The 14,437-nt window shown below is 39.6% G+C and overlaps 1 long non-coding RNA gene across 1 annotated transcript in view; it reads left to right on the top strand.

Moving 5' to 3' along the window:
• The first annotated feature begins 8,150 nt into the window (after nt 1–8,150).
• Nucleotides 8,151–14,437, top strand: part of LOC116561961 — a 93,337-nt gene continuing 87,050 nt past the window's right edge. The window contains exon 1 of the long non-coding RNA XR_004273684.1: nt 8,151–9,004. This is a non-coding gene — a long non-coding RNA (uncharacterized LOC116561961). The remainder of the gene's footprint in view (nt 9,005–14,437) is intronic.

Below are 14,437 nucleotides of genomic sequence, written 5' to 3'. Positions count from 1 at the left end.
ATTGATGGTGGAAAAGAGGACCTTATTAGTAACTGATGACTACTGATAGATTGCATACTCTCAAACTATAAATGAGGATCAATGGATATTACTCTGTAATTACTCTGATTGTCATGAAGTGTTAAAAAATAGGTATGAGGAGCCATGTGTCTTGCTTTTTGAATACCTTTCTACAGGAAAAAAAATTAAGCCAGATGATTCAAAGTCCCTAGCTAATTCCTTCTGAAATAATTTTTATTTTAATTGTTTTTTTTGAGACAGGGTCTCACTCTGTTGCCCAGGCTGGAGTGCAGTGGCATGATCTCAGCTCACTGCAACCTCCACCTCTGGGTTCAAGTGATTCTCCTGCCTCAGCCTCCTGAGTAGCTGGAATTACAGGCATGCGGCACCACACTGGCTAATTTTTGTATTTTAGTAGATATGGGATTTTGCCGTCTTGGCCAGTCTAGTCTTGAACTTCTGACCTCAAGTGATCCACTGGCTTCAGCCTCCCAAAGTGCTAAGATTACAGGCTTGAGCTACTGCACCCAGGGAAAAGTGTTTTCAAATACTTCATGATCTTTGCTTTTCATTCTTATTTATGTGTAAAGCACTAAGATGTTGATTGAACCTCACAGTATAAGGGTGACGTTTGGTTACTGTGAACTTCATACCAGAGTGATATAGCAGGTAAAATTTGGGGGAAATTCTAATTCTTGTATTACTATTTTAGCTCAACCTGCTACCATAACAATAAAGGCTTCACCACTTTCAAATAGTTTGGCTACTTACTGTCACAAATGCATCCTGACTTTTATAACTATTTGGCACGTTAACTATGAGTTTTTCTAGGTTTCTTTCATATAAATCAGCCTGTCTCTGGTTCAGATTTGAGGTATCTCCCGTCTGAGTGTTAGTTATTCCTATCTATCTGCTTCTTTCCAGTTTATAAAACCATGTTTCTGTTTTTATTTATTTATTTATTTATTTTGGCACTATCTTTGTGGGTTGTTGAAAATCCATTTACTGTCACTGTATTGGCATTTTGGGACAGAGTTACGGTAAATGCATTTGTTCGACCTACCATCTTTAACCACAAGTTTGACCTCAACATTTAGGGTGCAGAGACATTCAAGGTGTTTGTCCCCAAGCACAGAGAGATGGCAACCCTCTCTCAGAGGTAATTCCTGCACAGAATACTCCTATGTGAAGCATACTTGTTGTATATGTCCATTGTTTGCTGCTTACCAAAATGATTGCCCCTCTAGACGGAGCCTAAAAGATTTCAGAAAATACTTCCTTGAAGGAAAAAGTTTGGAACAGCACAATGTGGTTTCCTTTGAGAAGTGTAATTGGTGGGGGATATTAGTGGTGACAGGAAATTTTTGCTCTTTCTTGTATATGTGTTCATTGCATATCTGTATGATTAAAACAAAATATATATGTTTAAAATAATCAAAAAGATAAATTTAACATTATAATATTTTTCCCATTAAAAGGCAGGAAGAAATTAAAGTAGAAAGGAAAGAAAGAAACAAGAACTTACTGTTAATACAGAGCTACACTCAAGTAACTGAACAGCCATTTCATCTGTAGCGATGATGATGATGGCAGTGGTGACAGCAGCAATCAAGACCACTATTGCTTTCAGTTTTACTTTGGATTTGAATCGCATTTGGGTTTTGCTGCTGCCTGCCCAAAAATCCCACCTTTTCTCTCAGTTCTAACTAAGCTTTGCTCATGCTTCTTTGCTAAATACCAATGAAATTCAAAGATCTTTGCAACTTTAAGATGTAACAAAATTCAGTGCAAAGCCTGGCTTATGTAACTTTGAATTCAGACCTTGACAACCAGACAGGATTTATCTCATGCATATGTATTAATTTTAAGTGCTTTTCTGTAACAGTCATTTGACATTTAATATACCATAATTGTATTATTAAATTTAAATGCATATTTGCAATTCTAAAAGCACTACTGAACTTTATGGGTGAAAAATACCTCCTCCTTCACCTTGGTCCCTTACCAACTGCCAGTTCTTCTCTAGGCTTCATTCTGTCTTCTGTCCTTACCCCAATGGCATTCCCTCTTCTTTCATCACCCTCAAATTCTCAACTTAGCTTCTCTTTCAGTTTTTTAATGTGTTCTCCTTTCCTCTCTCTTTGATTCATGGTCATTCACTCTCAACTGCATCCTCCTTCTGGCATGGAAATGTCCTTTGCTTCTGTTTTCTGCAAGAGTCTCTCATGCAGTCAAATCCCTCACTCCCCTGTGGAGCAGTTTCAGGATGCTGCCGTGACTTTCACTCACCATCCCTGAGCTTTAAGCATAGTCCAGGGGAGCATTTTCCAAACATTAAAATGACCTGTCATTGAAAACGGCTTTCTTAAGTGGTAATGAGCTCCCAATCACAGTCCCTTCAGGAAGGGACTAGAAGGGATGCTGAGTCTGGGAAGTTGGTAAAACATGTCCTGAGATACCTTTGAGCATCTTCTTTCTTCAGGACATAGCATCTCTCTTCTTAATCCCTTTGCTGTAACAGCTAATGTTAAAAGTGCTACCAGAGATCTAGCTCTTCACTAGTAACTCTTTATCTATAGCACTTCTAAATTCTGGTGCAAAATAAGTCTTAGACATTATTAATTCAACACCAGCATTTTTAACAGGAAAAAAAGAGGTCCAGAGAAGTGAAGTCTTGGCTCAATATCTAGTGGAGCACTGGTGGAGTTGATTCCAGGAGGCTGGTCAGTGATTCTTACTGGAATTCTTTCCTGTCACTGCCTCCCTTGTCCCCATTTCCATCATCTTCAGCCACACAAATCTGGGGTGAGTGCCCTAATTATGACCTGTTTTGTGGCTCTGTTGTCTCTATGCACTACCCTCTGCTCTTGGCCCTGTCAGGTGCAATGTTCCCAACTTTCCCTTAGATACTTAAGTCTCAGTTATCCTTTAATATGAAACTCATGAATTACCATTTCAGAAAACCTTTCTTGATCTTCCTGTCTCTTTCTCTGTTTGTCTTAGGTGTCATGCTCCTGCTTTCTATTAGCATGCTGAATTGAGTTCTCTTTGAGCTTAATCCCATATTTACTGAATGTCCTGTATATTAACTATCACTCCTACTGGAATACAAGCTGCTGGAGATCCAGGCCTGTGTATTATTCAACTTTCAATTTCCACAGCCTGGCACGGTGCCTGCCCTAGACACATTTGAAAATGTTTGTTGAATTGTTAAATTAATTAATTAATTAATTAATTGTTAAATTAATGTTGATAATCTCACCACTTCTCATAAGCCCCCTTTTACACTGCTAAGCTTTATCAGTAAAGACATATTCTCCATCTAGGTTCCTTACCATCTGCTAGTTCTTCTCCAGGCTTTGGTCTGCCTGCTTCTCTTACCCTGATTGGAATCCCGTTTTCTTTCCTCACCTTCAGCTCCTCAACTTTCTTCATTTTCCCATTTTCTAGTGTTCTCTGTTCTTCTCCTTCTGTAATTTATATTCAACTATTCTTAGTTCCTGCTTTCTTTTTTGGGAAAAAAAGAAAATTTCCATTCTATGTAGAGCTGTCCAGTGCTTCTGATGACTGTAGTACCTACTGTCCTATTAGTCCCCCACAGATGTATCTTTCACTCACCAGGTAGGACAGTTTCCTTCTCAAGAGGGACATTGCCCTCTTCTTTTCTGATCCTCAGGATGAAGAAGAGTTGGTTTCAACCAGATCCCAATTTCTCTGATTTTACCGGTGTCTGTCACCTTTACAAAAGGATTCTGGGAAGATTCTTGCAGGATCTAAAGATTAGATCTTGTTCTTATCTCTCTCATGTTCTGTCAAAATTCTTGACCTGGAGACCTACTGAAGATGTGGCAAATAGATACTACTGCTTTTTTCCTTCTTTCTAGAAATTTCCAATGTTTCTATTCATTTCAAAATAGTTTTTCCTAATAAATCCCTCACACAGGCACATCTTACATTGGGGGCCAGTTTTATGTCTTTATAGTGACTGTCTTCTGCTTCTTTGAGTTTTCAATACAGTATTCAGGAACATTTTTCAAAAGTCCTCCATCATAGAAAACATTTTATTTTTCATCCCACTAGTGCCCCTCCTTAGAGGAAAATTTTATTTTCCATGTGCCTTGCTTTGGCTAAAATTATGTGAGAACAGTGTTGTGTGTCTCTTCTGAGTAGATATTTTCCTAGTTTACCATGATCCCTTTTTCTTCTGACACAAGACTAGCAAGAATCAAGACAGAGATTGGTCCATTAACATGTTCCTAGAAGTGAAGATGACACAGAACAGAACCCCAACTAACCCATTACAAGCATGCAGCATGAGCAGAAAATAACCTGTCAATGGAAGCCACCAGTATTGTGGCTGTCACCAAGCCCATCTGGCAAGTACAGGGAAGAATTCAAGAATGCACTTTTAGCTAATGTGACAAATGGAAACAGTTGTGCAGTGCACTTCCATTCAATGTGTTTATTTTTCTGTAGTCAGAGAAAGGCCATGATAATTCACTACAGACAGCGTTTGATCAATTTTCTGCTGTAGCCATCCTGTCTGATGGTTCGAGCATTATCAGGGGAGGGTTTAGAGACCTAGATGGACCCTTGTGTGTGGTGGGCTACACTAAATCTCAAGAAAGGAGGACTACTGTGGGTGGTAGCTGAATTGAGGGAAGAAATAAGGAGTTTCAATATCAAAACAAACCAATAATGATTGAGGCTAAGACTGGATAATAGTCTTAAAAAATCTAATAAGCATAGTCTAATTTCTCCATTTTCATTTTCATATAACACGCATTCAAATGTCAAATACACTCTGCTAGGAAAAATAAAGGAAGCTTGATACCTTATGTCATTTTTTTCCAGCAGGTTATCCGGATGGAAAAAAGTATACAAAATGTATAGAGCCTTAATGAAGCTTAGAAAAGTTCATGGATGACAGACCCATAAACAGTGATTAGAAAAAGATAGACCAGCTTAACCTGGCACTGAGCTTCAGAGATCAAGAACAGGACAAACAAGCTCACCTTGTGCACCCCTTCTAAGATGGCCCACCCTCCACTAGGTGGACACTAAAGGGAAGTTAGGGTGGCATTTATGGTTTTCTTAAAATAGCAGAGGAGTTTGTCATTCAACGGGTAGCAGATTTGCTTTTTGCCTTTACACTTGCTACATGAAAGCTGCCTTTATATGAGTGTCACCAGCTTGTCATTTTATAAATCACTGCTGCCGTGCCAAATAGATATGTGCATCGGTAAGACTGTCCTTTTTTTGCATAAGTCTCATAAATCAACATCAGTGAACAATTCTCGGCATAGGTAGTCTTTTAAATGTAAAATTGGGATACATAAAAAAGAAGACTGTGATGTGGAAAAAGGATCTCTTAAGAAATGATGTGTGTTTGTTTGAGAGAGTGAAAGAAAAAGGGAGGCTAAGCCAGATAGAAAGTTTCCCTTATTCACATGCTCTGAGTTACGAGCCAGAAGGCACAGTAGTTCTTGAAGGAGAGAAGCAAAAGTGAAGTTTTACTTTGTAGGGTGTTAAAAGTTTGCGTTTTAGGACCCTTGGGAGGGGTTATCTTTGAAGTAACCTCAAGTATCACTGGACTCACTAGTATTCCCTAAAAATACATGTTTATAAGAAAAAGAACATGATGAATGTGATGTCCAAAGAAGGTGACAAACGGATTAGTTTCAACTAAAAACAGTGAGAACTTCAGCTTATTAAGTGCTCACTCTGGGTTGCATACTTCCTAAACACCTTTCTGTAAGAGCACAGTCAATCCTCATGAGAAATATCTAAGATGGGCACTATTGTCATTGTCTTTTTATAGAAAAAGCAACTCAGGCATGGATCTATTATTAAGTAACTTGGATAAGATCACACAGCTGATAAGGGGCAGGGCAGTGTTTGGACACCAACATTATGACTCCAGGGTCCATTTTTTCCTTGTTGGGCCCTATTTTCCTTGATGACCAGTGTAGACATTCTTAGAGTATGGTATCCAATTTGACAATGCCCTTGACCTTGCTTTAAAGTTCTTTCCAAAATAGGTTCTATCTTGTGTAACACCTTGAAGGGGATAGAATGGACCATGACTGTAAATAGTGATTCACAGGGCAACCCGTGTTTAGTGTAATAACTGCTGGACAGATCTATGGGTAACTCAAGAACATCTCTGAAAGCCTGAAATCTGGGTCGTGCAAGGTTCTTAGAACAGATTTTGTGACGAGCCTGTGACTAAAGTGTACTGTCGACCAATTAGTGCATGCATGATACATGATAAAATTGCTTCTCCTCTCCTTAACACTGCTACTCATCTATAAGACAAGTAAAATGATACTGGTCTCATAGAGATTGTTGGTAAGATTACATATTCTTGGCCCTTAGTAAACGTCAACAAATGATAGTCATTTTTAAATTTGGCTTGAATGACTGTTGCTGCATCTTTGCTCAGGGGTTCCACATTCCAGAATTAGGTTTTCAGAGCTTTGCTAAAAGCCTGGTAGTGATGATCACCCAATCCTACACTTCAATCATGAGAAGGAAGAGGACTTACCTTGAAGAACCACTTGGAGAAAGAAGAAACACTCTGATTCTTTAGAACGTGAACATTTTGAATCAAACTAGAGATGTACATTTCAGAAAAAAAATTATTGAGGTCAGGGCAATGATGTCCATACTAGAATATTGAACACTTTAGTGAGACAGAATGACACAGGATATGGGTTATAATTGAAAGAACTTTGAGAAAGCCAAAATCAGATCTTTTCTGCAGATCCTCCCTGCCCAGGTTAAGATAGAGCAAAGCAGTCTCCAGAGGCTGTCTCTCTGGACTTCTACCCGTTGCTGGAGCAGATATTATCTGATAAGAACAGAAGGGACATAGAAGAAGTTTTCTTTTAACTGTATTTCTGAGAATGATCCCTTATAATTATACTCATTCGAACAGAACTTTTCTGGGGGATGAGAGGAGCAGCCATGTTTTCAAAATTCCTCATGCTAATTCTGAGGTATAATTACCTCCAACTGGACCCCATTGTACTTTCAGAGCGTTCACATACATGCACAAACATAGGAAGCACGCATTTGAAGAGATAGGGTGGTTCTCAGAGCCACCCACACAAATAATTCCCAGGACTTTGTTCACTGCTCATGCTTGTGTCTCTAAATAAAGGCAGGTAGATACACTGAAGTATATTTTAAAACTCACTTCCAGAAAAGTGTCCCACACAAATAACCGTTATGCTTCTTCTCAGCCATTGGTAATTAAACATTCTGCAATATTTTTGCTGCGGCTACCAGGAAGTGACATGCAATGCTTTGTTCCTATCTTAGTTATGGTTTAGTGGGGGGTGTGTGTGTGTGCTCGCTCGCCCTCTCTTTCTCTCTCTCTCTCCACACACACACACACACACACACACACACACACACACACACGCACACACACACATATATATCCTATTCCACCACTGTTAGTCAAATTACCTGTGTCTATTACTGAACCAGGTCTTTTTTTGTAAGATACTTCAAATTATTATTAAAACTATTAAGATTATATATAAATAATTGACTAAATAGAAACATATATTTTTTACTCTAAAATTGCCTAAACCAGAGTATATGGTAATTTCACATTCACTGATCCCATTTCCCTCATCCTCTTTTCTCTGGGGCCTAACAGGTAGGTGCCCCTAGAGATGCATCGCTAGTCCTCTTGTGATAATAATATACAGCAAAGATTATTTAGGAAGCTCCCTTTCTAGTATTAAAATGAATTCTTCAAGGAGGTCCATTTGAAAGGGCTCAGGCGTTATGTGCCATGTCATAGCTCTTCACTTAACAGGTCCGAAGGTAATCATTTCTAAGAAAAGATGAAAGGAACTCAACATGTGGGGACTGAAAAATAATGACAAGTGTAGAGAACAGGCCAGATAAAAGGAGGGTAAAGGGCATTGTCAGCGTGCCACGCGGAGGCTTTGGTTCAATCGGCGCACATGGAAAAAATGATGAAAAAGCACACAAAGAGCACACTGTGCCTTCATTCCCCACGTGCCTTGATAAACAGTGGGCAGGGAGATGAAGGCCCCTGTTCCCCGGATAACAGTGGGCAGGGAGATGAAGGCCCCTGTTCCCCGGATAACTTGCTGTGCGGGAGGAGCGCGTCTCTCCCTCCCTGGCTCACTTTCCTTTCTCTCTCCTCAGCTCTCTTCATTTGTTTTTCACATTCTCCAAAGTATTATCACAATTTCTTCCTTTTTCATACGCCTTTAATATTTCTATTGCATCTCAGACCTGATACATCCAGGTTTTTAGCTAAATGTTGCTGTGTGTGTGTGTGTGTGTGTGTGTGTGTGTGTGTGTGTGTGTCTGTGTGTGTATGTTTTATTTCATTAAGCAGAATTTAGTCTGTGGATTGTATATTTCAGAGGCAGCTCAGCTCTGTGTGTTTCAGCTTCTCTTCCCCTGGTACATTGAGCTCTGGCCCCAGGCTCAGGCTGCCTGTGCATGACAGGTATAAGGCCAGCATTCTGTGATTCACCTGGAATACACAAGTCCCCACTTCTTCCTCATTTCTGTGCCTCTCTGGAGGGAACCCTGGCAGCCCTTGCCTCAGTTTCTGGGACAATCCAGGCAGCTCTCCATCACTGGAGAACACCAGATGGAATGGATGGAGGCAATTTTGCAGAAAGTGCTTTAAGAGCAGCTTCCTCAGTGGTCTTTCCAGCTGGAAGCAGAGCGTCCAGAAAGCACCGCATTCTCAGCCCTGTTTCATCGCCTCAAGAGCTACAGATGGCTTCCCCAAGCACCTGAAGTCGATGCTGCTTGCCTGGATTGGATAAGCTGCAAGCTGCAGAAACTCTTTTGTCTTTTCACAGTGCAACTCAGACTCCAGTTTCTTTCTGCCTTGAGAGTGAAAGAAAGGAGCGGATACAAAGTAGGAAAGAGCCAGAAGGTGGAGAAATTAATGTTTAATGCTTGATACTCCCCGGGCCTGGCCAGCTGCTCAAAAAAGGTACATAAGGGGATATTTATAATGTTGCTTCCTGTGGCCGCACATAAGCAAGACTTTGAAAGTGGCCCAAGTCTCTTTCTCCGGAAAGATGTGGGTTTACTAGTTGAGTTTGAATTGATTCCATGGTTCTTGCATGTTACTAAGTATAGCAGTTTTTTTATTCTTTTCTTTCTTTCTTTCTTTCTTTCTTTCTTTTTTCTTACTTTTTGACTTGACAAACAGTGGGCCGGGAGATGAGGCCCTGTTCTCCCTGGTAACTTGCTATGCGGGAAGAGCCCCTCTCACTCCCTCCCTGGCTCCCTTTTACTTCCCTCTCCTCAGCTCCTGGCCATGTGTTTCTCACATTCCATTGTTTAGTTCTGTTAATATCAGCCAGCGCTCAACTTAGCTGAGATTAAGGTATTGTCATAAGAAGCCACTGGCATTAGATAATTTCTGCTGTGTTAATGATTCTTCCATTTGCTTTCTATTTTCACTGAATGTTGGGGAATTTGACTCTGGGTAACTGGCTGATCTGAAGTGGAAAAGGTTTTACAAGAATGAGTAAGCTCATGACAGATGCCAGAAAGGCAGACAGAAGTGATCTTTGGTTTTGCGGAGCTACCTTTAAGAGGCCAGGAGTGGCTACTTGGTGTTGGGTCCAGGACTGTTCCACTGTCAGTGGAGACCTCGCAGTTGCTGTCTGTTATCATGACAGTTATTTAGAGAAACGAAATGTTTTTCTGATTGATATGATTCATATATTTTTCTCACTCCATCCAAAACCAAGTTTCAAGTCTCGTGATCTTTCTTTCCACATTCTGCCCTGCTTCCTAAGCCTGCTCAAAGCAGACAGGCACCAGGACATATCTGTCTTGCCAGATAGAAACCATTTCAGGCAAGGTTTACCTCCATCCTCCTCACTTCTCCACTACTGGGGCTGAAGTGCAAAAGGAAAGAGTAGTGTTGATAATCATAAGCTCCCAACTCCCTAAAAACTGGTGGGCTAGTGGTTACAGTGGACCATGCTAGCGAGGATACATATACCCTTCTTTCTTCAAGATGGGGTACCGTCAGAGGAGGCTGACTGCTGGTTCCTACCATGACCCACACGATGCCAGGAAATTCTGTTTCTGATGCCACGTGTAACTCCAGCTGGTGCCCAGTCTAGAGAAAAGTGCAGGGGAAGCCTGATAACAGGCAGAGGGCTCTCTGCCCTGACATAGCGACAGCCATTGTGCAATCACATGTCTCTATATTAAAGGGATTGGAAATTGTCAGAGTACTTTTGTATTTGGCAATTCATTTCAGTCTTGTGTTAAACCTGAGATGTGACAAAAGAAACATATCCCAGAACATATCGGGTTTCTGTCCAAAGCCTGGAAGGTGAGCTGCAGCCACCAAACTTAACTAGCAACTCACAAGTGGGGCTGAAGTCTTTCTGTATTGTGTGAATTCATTCCTGGGGGTTTGGAATGTGCAAAGCAGTGCACTGTCTACTTTTGACTCCAGGAAATCAGTGACAGCCATATGCCATAAATAACAAAATAAACTGTGATAAGGAGTGAAATTACATGATTTTATTTCTGCTGTGTACATTTTTTTTTGTTAAACATTTAACCTTTTATTTTTTCTTTTGATTTTAACTTTTAAATTTAGGGGTACATGCACAGGTTTGTTACCTAGGTGAACTCCTATCACAGGGGTTTGTTGTACAGATCATTTTGTGACCCAGGTGCTAAGCTTAGTGCTCATGAATTATTTTTCCTGATCTTCTGCCTCCTCTCACTTTCTACCCTTAGTTAGGTCCCTCTGTCTGTTGTTCCCTTTTATGTGATCATGTGTTCTCACCATTTAGCTCCCACTTATAGGTGAGAACATGCAGTATTTGATATTCTGTTCCTGCATTAGTTTGCTAAGGATAATGGCCTCCAGTTCCATCCATGTTCCTGAAAAGGATATGATCTCAGTTTTTTTTATTGCCGCGTAGTATTCCACGGTGTATATGTACATTTTCTTTATCCAGTCTACCGTTGATGGGTATTTGGGTTGATTTCATGTCTTTGCCCTTATAAATAGTGCTGCAATGAACACGCATGTGTCTTTATGATAGAATGATTTATATTTCTTTGGGCATATACTCAGAAATGGGACTGCTGGGTTGAATCCCATGCTGTGGATCACCACATGGTTCTCTACAATAGTTGAACTAATTTATACTACCTCCAACAGTGTCTAAGCCTTCCTTTTTCTCATCATCTGTTACTTTTAGACATATTAATAATAGCTATTCTGACTGGTGTGAGATGGTATCTCATTGTGATTTTGATTTGCATCCCTCTAGTGAGCAGTGCTGTTAAGCTTTCTTTCATATGCTTGCTTTCCGCATGTATGTCTTCTTTGAAAAGTATCTGTTCATGTCTCTTGTATATTTGTTAATGTTTTATTATTGTAAATTTGTTTAAGTTCTTTACAGATGCTGATGATTAGATGCATAGTTTGCAAAAGTCTCCCATTTTGTGCATTGTCTGTTTACTCTGCTCATGGTTTCTTTTGCTGTGCAGAAGCTCTTTAGCTTAATTCCATCCCATTTGTCAAATTTTGTTTCTGTTGTGACTGCTTTGGCGTTCTCACTGTGAAATCTTTGCTTGTTCCTGCATCAAGAGTGGTATTGTTCCAGTTGTCCTGTACTTTGGGACACTGAGGTCAGCAAATCGCTTGAGCCCAGCAGTTTGAGACCTGCTATGTATTTGATTGTGAATGCTGTACTTAAATATTGTTTTATTTTAGGGTTACAATAGCAATTGTATCTTTTCATTAATGTGGTGAAATTGACACACAGAGACAAGTAATTTACTAAGGCCTCAAAGTTAGCGAATGATAATTCCAGAACTTAAACATGGTTCTAATGGGCTACAAATTATATATTTTTCTTATATACTCAGTTTCCTCCAAATAATATCTAAGACTTAAACAATGCTTTATCACTTATAAAATGTGTTCATACCCTCAATTGCGTTTGGCTCTTAGCAACTGTATTTGACCTAGTTAACATTATGGATGAAGGACTTAATGGTCAAATCGTTAATGGATTTTCCCGGATCACAGGGCTAGCAACCTATAGAATTAGAACTCAACACAGTTTTTCTTTTTCAAGTTTCTTTTGCTATGTTGTCCTGCCTTCTTGGTAAATAATAGCAGCAACCATCCTTTCTGGAACATTTCATCTGTCCCAGTCAGTATTTGAAGTGTTTTACTTGGCTTCCTCCACTTAACCTTCATAAGAAAACCAAGCGAGGCAAACACCATTATTATTCTAAATTTGTAGACAAGAAATTTAGAGATTTTTCCAAGGTTGTACAGCTAGTAAGTGCTAAGCCTGGGATTTCATCCCAGATACTTTCTGACTTCAGGATCTAAATCTTCACCATAATACTATACTGTCTCTCAGCTTGCCAACCCCTGCATACCTCCTCCAATGTGCTCTAAAATGTACTAGGGGTGCACAGTTTTACAGGAGGATAGAAGAAGGACATACTGATTCCAGCTAAAGAGATCTCTGGGAGCTTTGTGGAAGAAGTGACATTTGAGCTAGGCCTTAAGAGATTAAATATCTAAGGAACGGATAGGCTTAGTGGCTTGTTTAAAATTTCATAAGTTCTTCAAATACAGGTTTTCTTATGCTCAGGCTCAGACTCTTTTTAAGAATGTATAACACAGACCCATCTAAGTTCCTTTTCCTTTCCATGCACTTTATTTCCCTTTCCTTGAACTACAAACAAATACACAGAATTTGGGAGGGCGAGAGCCTCAAATTCTCCAAAGATGATATAAAAAACAGTATCAGTATCATTCCATGGAGTCAAATGGAAGTGGCACAAATTGAAAGGATAGACATACCCAAATGAGCTCAAATCCTCTTGGTAATAAATAGAGCTTACATTTGCTATATGGGTATGTGAAATATAAAATAAGTATATGAAAGTGGATGTGACACATGTCCTAGCAAGGGCTCCATTCACGAACAGATAGAAAGCAGAAATCAAGCTCGACTGTAGAGTCAAATTTTTAAAAGCTATATTTCCATACAGTTTTCAAACACATGTAAAACTCTTTTTCATGTAAAATAAATATAAGTCCTGAGTAGTTTTAATTAGCGATCTTGGAGACATGCTGCACCTGTTCCAATTCATCTGGAGAGATGAAAACCCCTTCACCCTTTTCATTTGCTGACAAGTTAATAGACATTTCCAACTCATGCCGGCACATAGAGCTTTGCAGCTTTTCTTGTGACAGGTGAATAATAAAGCTGCACAAGAATGTGGCAACTGTACATGGAAAACCCTCAGTGCGTGTGAATTCCTGACCGGTGAGGATACATCCTCCCATTGTTCTGCAGGCCTGTGCTTGTGTAGCAGATACATCATGTTGTTTTTATTAACAGAGTTATTGAGATATAATTTACATAGCATAAAATCCACTCATTTAATGTGCACAATTCAATAATTTTTAGTACATTTACAGAGTGGTGCAACCATCATTACAATTTAATTTAGAACATTTTCATCATCCCCCAAAATAACTTTGGCCCATTTATAGTGACTCCTTATTCGCAACACCTCTCAGCTCTGGGCAAGCACCAGGAGTCTTCATTTTTAATAAATTTGAGTAGAGATGATATTGACTCTTCCATACACTTGCTACTTTGTGTATTGAATCAATGAGGAATTAAATGGCACATTTATGCATTGCAGAACATAATATAGTATGGGTATTATATGGCTACATCTTTGTGTATGTTATGAGCATTTGTGTTCATGCATTTAGTCACACGGTTAAAAGAAAATGCAAGAAATCATCCATGCAGAGAAGCCGAGGTTGGAAGTCAGCTTACACTTTGATAGCAAAGCTGTTAGCAGGGATATTCAAGATGAGTACCGCCAGATGCATTTTACTGAGAAAAGACAAAAATACAATTACGGTGTATTCTCATTACTTGGGAATCTCTATTTACAATTTGCCTACTTATTAACATTTATTTACAACACCATAATCAATACTTGCAGATTGGAGTCATTCACAGACATGCTTAGAGTAGTGAAAAATTTAATTTCCACTCACCCACCATGTTCCCAGGTGAGGTCAATCAAGATGACACTCTGCCTTCTTATTTAAGCCTTGACAGAGAGATGACCTGGGGAGGGGGAAAGTTGGGGGCACTCAGTGTAGTGTAAGAAGCTCCAGAACAAAGCCAGTTGAAGAGGATTTGAATTCAGTTCTGGCACCTTACAGCTTAGGCATATCACTTAAAGATTTTGAACTTTGTTTTTCTTTTGTAAAATCAAGAAAATAGAATCTCCCAGGATGTATTGCATTTGGAGTTAGAGATTACACACACGCACACACACACACACATACACACACGCAAACATATATATATGTGTGCATGTGTGT

Source organism: Sapajus apella, unplaced genomic scaffold (genome assembly GCF_009761245.1).
Source record: "Sapajus apella isolate SASKATOON/1434 unplaced genomic scaffold, GSC_monkey_1.0 scaffold31, whole genome shotgun sequence".
In the NCBI taxonomy this organism is placed as follows: domain Eukaryota; kingdom Metazoa; phylum Chordata; class Mammalia; order Primates; family Cebidae; genus Sapajus; species Sapajus apella.
The sequence above is the reverse complement of the archived record's forward strand: the minus strand, read 5'-3'. Positions and strand labels throughout refer to the sequence as shown.